Below are 8,428 nucleotides of genomic sequence, written 5' to 3'. Positions count from 1 at the left end.
AATAAGTCAGCCGTAATATGTAAATAACTCAGCCTATACATACCTATAAGTCAGCCATAATAAGTCAGCCGTAAAGAATCAAAATGTAATAACTCAGCCAAGACATTCATATAAGTCAGCCAGTTTGTATTAATAATTCAGCCATAACGTAATGATATGTCAGCCATTATTATCAATAAGTCAGTCGAAACGTAGTAATTACCTTCATACTAAATTGCTTATTGAAAAGGATTCCAACACTTTTAAGTTTAACTTCCGGACCAAGATCACCAAGATAATCCCTGTAAATACCTGCCAATACATCAGTTGTTGCTTGGCGGGATCAAGTAGAACGTTCCGTCACAGAACATGTGTGTTCCGAATCATATAAACAAACATAAAAATCCGGGTCATCCCCTTGTAAAGATATACGAACTCTCCAAAGACATCCTTCAACCCAGCACTTCAGAACCACCATTCTCGGATTTGATACTGGTATATTAAAATCAAATCCATCTCTAACGGAAATAAGTTTCACGTGATTCTTGAACTCTTTTTTTCTCTTGTATCGTTGTCCTACAACAGTTTTTAGCGTTGACGCCTGCAACCTAATAGCCTCCGGCTTCATCTTCGATCCATCAAAGTTATCATCTTTATGAGCTCTCTTTTTAGGAGGCACAGTTGGTGAGTCTTCCTCTTTACTCTGAGGATCGCCCAATACAGAAAAGTTCTCATCATCAGATGACTCACCATCAGAGTCGAAAACATCAAATCGGCTTGAAAATTCATCGTCTTCTTCTTCGTCAGCTCCTTCTTCGACAGCTTCTTCTTCTTCTTCGTTTTCTTCGTCTTGGATCAGACTATAATAATTACAAGTGCCTTCAAATCCCCCACCGTCCACTTCGTATGTACATTCTACTTTCGAGTCACTCCTTGGCCGTTTCATACTTCCTCTAGCTCCACTAGTTTCTGTAGACTCTTTAGCCGAAAACTCCACACAGAGGCGTAGCTGATCGATTTTCCATAGCCCCAAAAAATATTGCAACTTTTGATCATTGGAAACAAAAACTAGTGGAGTATCATGCGCCATTAGTTTCAGTGCCTTGTTCGAGAACATGTAGCTCAGCTTTAGCTCATGTCTAAGCGCGTCCAATCTGTAGTCTTCAAGTACAAGCTCCACAAGCTTGTAGTGTGGTGTGCCTCCATCTATCTGCACAACTATACACCCTCTATCGTCAGTGTTAAATACATATCTCTGTTTCTTTACCCAATTACCGGAAACAATTAGTACCGGAACTGGATCCATGAAAGAAAATGAAGAACAAGGTGAAGAAGAAGTAGAAGAACAAGGTGAAGAAGAAGTATAAGAACAAGGTGAAGAAGAAAGTGAAGAAGAAGTAGAAGAACAAGGTGAAGAAGAAGCTAAAAACCATGTAAATAGTTCACTTAATAATAAAGAACAAGAGTCGAAAGAACGACGTTTCGTATTTCCGGAGAAGAAAGATGATGACATGGATGATGCGTCCGACGTGGCAAGTTAGCCATCAAACAAATAATAACTCAGCCTAAATAAAACTCAGCCATCAAACAAATTATAACTCAGTCACAACATGAATAACATTACAGTAATTAAAAAGCAAAAAAAATGGCTGCCAAATTCAGCCACTTCATCAACTGAAAATATGTAACTCAGCCGTATTGTTTGATAAGTCAGCCGTAACTGAATAACATTCTAGTAATTATTCTTTTGCTACTAAGTCAGCCGTGAAATGGTCGAGTTGTACGATAAGTCAGTATCACGCCTGAGTTATAGTTTTTAACCATAACTCAGCCGTAACTACATCTCATAAGTCAGCCGTTTTTCATAACTCAGCCAGCCGGAAAAAGTTAATTCAGCCGTGTCGTAGTGATAACTCAGCCAAAATTTTGACAACTCAACCATCGGGTGAAAACTCAGCCGTAAGGACGGCTGAGTTAGAGCATAACTCAGCCAGATTTTAATAAGTCAGCCGTAAGGACGGCTGAGTTAGAGCATAAATCAGCCGTAACTCTTGGCTGAGTTATACTCTAAGCCAGCCGTCCGCTCTTACTCAAATGTTTTTTCCATAAATCTGCTGCAACATACCTATAACTCAGCCGTCATTACCTCTGTAACGCGTTACGACTGAGTTATTAATACACGTCAGCGATTTCTGACGTGGCGTCTGACGTGGCAATGGCATTTTTGTAATTACGTTTTATTCTGGTAACATAAAATAAGGGCACGCTGGGTATTTTGAAAATATCTAAAATATTCTAGTAATAAAAAAATTTTTGTAGATTCTGATAATATTACTTAATGTATAACATCTGAGTAAATCTCCCAAACTTAGAACCAAAATATAAAAATTTGGTCTTTTCGGTTATTGGGTATATAACAACCACAAAATTTTAACATAACCCACTTCACATGTAAAAAACAAATCTATATCATAGAAATCCAAATTCTTCAATAAACAACTTTAGTATTTTAAAGTTACTTTGTATTTAATGACCACAAATTTTGAGAATCAAGAAATAATGGTGATTTCAAACATTTATATACAAGATGACATAGGAAATCTATTTTAATTATGTAATATCATAAGTACAACTAGAAAAAATTGATCAAGAGTGAAGAACAACTAATTTTTGTGGTTTTTAGAACAAAGAACAACTATGTTAATTTTAGTACAACTTTGTACAACTGGACAACTATATGAATTTTTAACGGTGCAAACAATTAATTTTTATACATGTGAGGTTTTTTTACGGCGCCAGGTGTCACAATGTAGACTTTTGACGGCGCAGAAGGACAAAAACAAAATACGTAATTGTACTTAACTTTACTCAGTTGTACCAGAATAATACTCAAAAAAAACAAAATAACCCAAGAACATAGTTGTCCCTAGAAACACCAGTTGTACCTAAAAATATTAGTTGCATAATAAACACAAAAGACAAGTTGGATATCCATACAAGTTTTCAAAACTACAGAAACAAATATCACTTCTTCTTTTTTTTCGCAGCCGTGAAAGGAGTAGTGATGAACTTTGACGGACGGAGCTTCCTCTTCTCTCTCGGAGCTTCATGTTCTCCTTCATCATCACCAGCTGGCTCACCTTGTCCTTCTTTTCCTCCTTCTTCTCCTTCTCCTTCTTTTTCTATTCTTTCTTCTTCTCCTTCACCATCACCAGCTGGCTCACCTTGTCCTCCCTCTCCTTCTTTTTCGATTCCTTCTTCTTCTCCTTCTCCTTCTTTTTATATTCCTTCTTTTTCTTCTTCACCATCACCAGCTGGCTCACCTTGTCCTTCTTTTCCTCCTTCTTCCCCTTCTCCTTCTGGTCTCGTTCTTGTTCTTTCTCCCATCTGAATTTCAACTTCTCCTTCTTTTTCTGTTCTCGTTCCTGTATCACCAGCACTAGTTCCTTCTGTCCTCCCAGCCTCAGTATCTCTCCATGCAGAAAATGCATTCCCAAGATTCTCTCTATATTGGACATTCATTCCCAAACTTTCAATATTTTTGAGCCTCTTATCAAATTCATTTATCTTCTTATTTATCTTCTCATTAACTTCTATGAATCCATTTTCTATGGCTTTCATCAACCTCTCCTCAAGCTCCTTCAAACTAGTCAGATTTCTTTGTTGTTGGTGTTCCTCCATATGTTCAGCAGCTGACACGTTTTCTTGTTGAGTGATCCTCCAAATGTTCGACTAGTGGAACATTTGCCTCTCCAAATCCTCGAGAAGCAATATCTAACTCATAAAGATGTTCCCACCAAATCTCCTTCTTCTCTACATCGAGACGCTTGTTCCATTCATCATCAATTGGGTCCATAAAATCATCATCTTCATGTTGTTCCATGATACAATGCAAAAGATCTTGCTCAACCTCCAATGGTTCTAAGATACTGATGATGTCATGTAAAGTACAATACAACAAAGATTAAAATAAAGGTCTTATAAAATTTTGCTAATCTACTAATGGTACCAACATCTTACCTTAAATGTCCCAAGTTTTTCGTTTATTTCTTCAAGTGGATAACCTTTCATCAAAGAATCTTTGAGTTTTTTCTTGCACATCAATGGACAGTCATCTCTAGCGCCTTTTACCACTTCTTGATATTCTCTGGACAGCTGGGGAATGCACTCAATCGCCAAAACCTGTGAAATATGTTACACAATCAAATATCCTAAAATCATAGAAAATAAACAGACTTATTAATTAGTCCTTATCTATTACCTCAACAGGAATTAGGAACCCGGGAAATACAATTTGATCTAGCACTTTGCCTTTTCAATGTTTCATCTCATGATATATCGTTTTTATATTGTCTTCAAAACTCATTCGCCCCCATGGAAATGTTTCTACCACTTTCAAATCACCCACTATCTTCAGAATGAAAGGATAAATGCTATCATACTTTTTCTTTCCTCTTATTACCTTGGCTAAGAATAAAAGGACAGCCACTTGCAAGCGATATCCATTGCATTTATCCTTCATTGAATCTAACTTCTCTTCCTCATCCTTCACTGTAACATTTTTAGACCCAAAAACCCTTACTACAAAGTCAAATTTTCCATATTCCTTCTCATTAAATCCTAAATCATAGTCATGGCAATCATAACCAATGATGAGAGCATGTTCTCTCATTGAATAGCGTATGGGTACGCCATTCACTATGAACCAGCAGAATTTACGTTTCTCTATACGAGCAGTCCGTAATAAAAGCATCCACATTGCCATATCCTTATTATTTTAGTGCCTAGCCATGTGCCATACGTGCCTGAACTGCTTGTGTTTCCTATACCATGCCTTTTCTGATGGTTCGAGCATCTCTAACATATCCAATGTGCTAGCAATTTGACACCTTGATGAAATCTTGCCATTGTTTCCATAGACGTTTGGATCACTAAAATATAACTTTGGTTCAATAGGTTCAGTGTTCTCCGTATCCATCTCTGTTTCCTGAAATACAAACACAATTTTACAAAGAAATTAAGTGTCACTGCATAGTTGTACCTAGTTGTAATATGTTGTACTAAACAAAATAAAAGATTGATATACTAATTACCTCCTGGTCAGATACATGTCTCCGGTGGATAGGTGATGAATTCACCGGAGCAGATTCACCTACTTTATCTTCAACAACATCATCCACCTTGTTTCTCCAATTGCTTTAGTCTTTCGGATTTTCTAATAGGGGTGAGCTTGCAGTACCTCTTGCATTAGATCCTCCTCTGGTTTTACCATTTGGATAGGTACCTGCAACAACAAATTAAAATCAAACTTTAAAAATCAGTCTCATTATCTACATAAAACTCACACAATCTCATTATCGAAAGCAAATAGAGATAAAAACTCATATAATCCAAATACAAAAACAAACTGAACATAAACACAAACTCACAAAATTCATATCCTTTTTCACACAATTCAGAGAACTAAACTCAACAATAAGTCGAAATTAGGGATCAAAAGAAACAAACAAAAAGAATGGCTTACAATAACCGGCAGCTGAGAGGAAACGGACGGCGAAATTCGATTTCTCATGGTGGATTTCTCCAAAGAGAAGAAGAAAGGAGATTGAGAGAAAAGAGAGGAATAAGACGAAAGAGTTTCGGGAGAAGAGAGAAGAAAAGAAGATGAAACGAGACTAGAATCCAACGAGACTGATCCTCCTCTTCTGTAGCCGTTGACCCAAGTCGGAGAAGAAGAAGACGAGAAAAAAAAAAGAGAATGAAATTAAGGTTTTGTTTTAGATCGAAGGATTTGGGGATTAAAAGATCCGAAATTAATGTGGATATCCGAAACTAATACGAATCTAGATCCAAAATGAGGTCGGATCTGTAAATATAATAAAAATCCTAAATTTATTAATCTTTTACTAATTATCTGAACAAAAATAAACATTTAAATATATATTTTTTATTGGGAGCTAAATAGAATGGAATTTGAGCAAAAGGGGCCAGAGAGATTAAAATCCAACATCACAATAGATCTCGAATCAATTTTTCTACAAATCGGGTGGATATATATTCAATTCCAATCTAATTTTAGGAAACAAAGACGCTTTTGATTAATTTTGGAGAAAGAGAGACAGAAAAGAGGATATATTAAATATTTGTTCTCTCAACTACAAAAGATATTCGTGTCCGAGTGGTTACAGAAAAGTTATTAGTTTGTTTGACTGTTCGGGTTCAAGCCGAGTGGTTACAGAATCCATGTGTACATCAATATTTGTTCTCTCAATTGTTTTTAATTGTAACTTTATTTTTAATTTTTATTTGAAGCGATTAAAACAACGTCGTTTTGATGTACATATGGATTCTACGTCAGATTGACCTAACGGCGTTTTTGTATAATGTAGCACAAAATCATAAGTCTGGTATGGAATTTAAAATTATTTAAAATTCATGTATGTTTTCGCACAGTCAATAGTCCGATGTATGAATCGATATTCAGGTATGCAAAAACCGCTTTTCCTAGGTTATGTACATAAGAAGAATAAGGTAGAGAGAGATATAAACATAATGAGAAGAAGAATAAGAAATGTGTTAGTGTTGCTTTTCCTCACTCTCTCGTTCCTCCTCCATTTTCTTTGTACAATTATATAGTTCCTTATACACATATATACATATATATATATATATATATATATATATATATATTTACGTTATTATTTATAACATTAATTATCTTTTTAAAACATCAAATATTTTTGATGAAATTAAAATATGTTGTAAAATCTGAAACAGAAAGCAACCAACGTATGTTTATTCTGTTGCTAATTAATCTATTATCGACAAAGACATCAATTTTTATTGACTATCTTTTTAAAACACAAAATATCGCTGATAAAAAAATAAATATTTCATAAAATCTGATCGTGATAATTCATGAAATAGAAATAAAGTAAACTTGTGGTTAGGATTTAGAGTTTATAATATATTTGTATCTCGTGAATTGGAAATAATATTATATTACATTTAATTTATATTTATATCAAACATATTTATAAAAAAACATTAAAATGTTTTATATATTAACCAAATAGATACAAAGTATTCATGTAGAGAATTTTTTTTTGTTAATTTCATGTATATCAAGATTTATTTTGTTAATTGGTATAGTGATAGAATTGTTGAATGCACATGAAATTAGTAGTCTTCCAAATATTTATATGTAGTCAAAAGAATATTTAAGATTAATAAGGTAGACACAAAAATTATCCTAATGAAGCTATTCAGACTCTTTGTGTCATCTATCCTAATCCTCATGAAGCATATTCCATTTTCTACTACTATTTTGTCTTCCTTTGGATTCCTCATTCATTATGTCTCTTGGTTGTGTACTTGTGAAACGACCCAGGATCCACGGAAAACGATCTCACCATAACCCCATGATTACGACGAGACAACCGATGTAGAAATCGCTCCTTACAAAAACTCTCGCAAATACACCAAACACCACCTCATCTAGTTACCGAGTCGCACAACCAACCACCCCTAGTGGCCGAGTAACAAGAGAGATGGGTTGGAATATTTGATTACGTCAAGCCACGAACAACACTTCCCCACGAATACTCAGATTCACTATCAACTTCTCCAGTGTCGGTCGTCACCCATCGCACCACTTGCGAACCAACACAAATGGTGTCGATAAAAACTCTCCTAGTTTCGGTCGACACCGACGTCCACGACATCATTTCCGTTGATCTCTCCTTATCTAAACCTAACTCTAGCCATTCTCCTATGTCCCAAACACACAACAGCATGCTGGTGTCGACCGATACCACCTTGGTATCACTCAACACCACAACATTGCCACAACATGCCCATGAAAAATGTCTATGTTAACCTTCGGTTAATTCAAAAACTACCCGTTCATTCCAAAAATCGACCATTGGATCATAAGCCTATAGCACCACGAAGCTCTCCTCCAAATTTCAGCCAAATCGGACTTTGTTTCATCCTCTAAACGTTGCTCCAAAGTAGTCATCTCGAACTAGTCCGCACAGTCCATCTGCAGGTGTTGGTGTCGACCGACACCACAATGGTGTCAAACAACACCAACCCAGAAATCACGATATGACCCTCCCTTCAAGCTCCTATTCGCTGCAAAACCCTAATCCACCACAACCATCGACTATCTAATCGATTTAACACTAAAACAACATAATTTACATGGATAACAGCTAGGGAGAGAACCTGCTTGACTCTTCCAATCCCCCACCAAATAATCACATCATTCCCCACACACACATAGATGACGGATCTCTCTTCTCCTTTTACTATGTCTAAAGCACAAGGTCTCTCCTTCCAGCATCCTTGTCGAACACGAAGAAGAAGCTACCTTCCAGCCACTGTTCGATCTCTCTTTTTCTCTCTTAATCTCTCTGGAACAGCAAGGAGGCTCCCCCCCCCCCCA

The sequence above is a fragment of the Camelina sativa genome, chromosome 11, assembly GCF_000633955.1.
Source record: "Camelina sativa cultivar DH55 chromosome 11, Cs, whole genome shotgun sequence".
In the NCBI taxonomy this organism is placed as follows: domain Eukaryota; kingdom Viridiplantae; phylum Streptophyta; class Magnoliopsida; order Brassicales; family Brassicaceae; genus Camelina; species Camelina sativa.
This window is presented reverse-complemented; position numbering follows the sequence as displayed.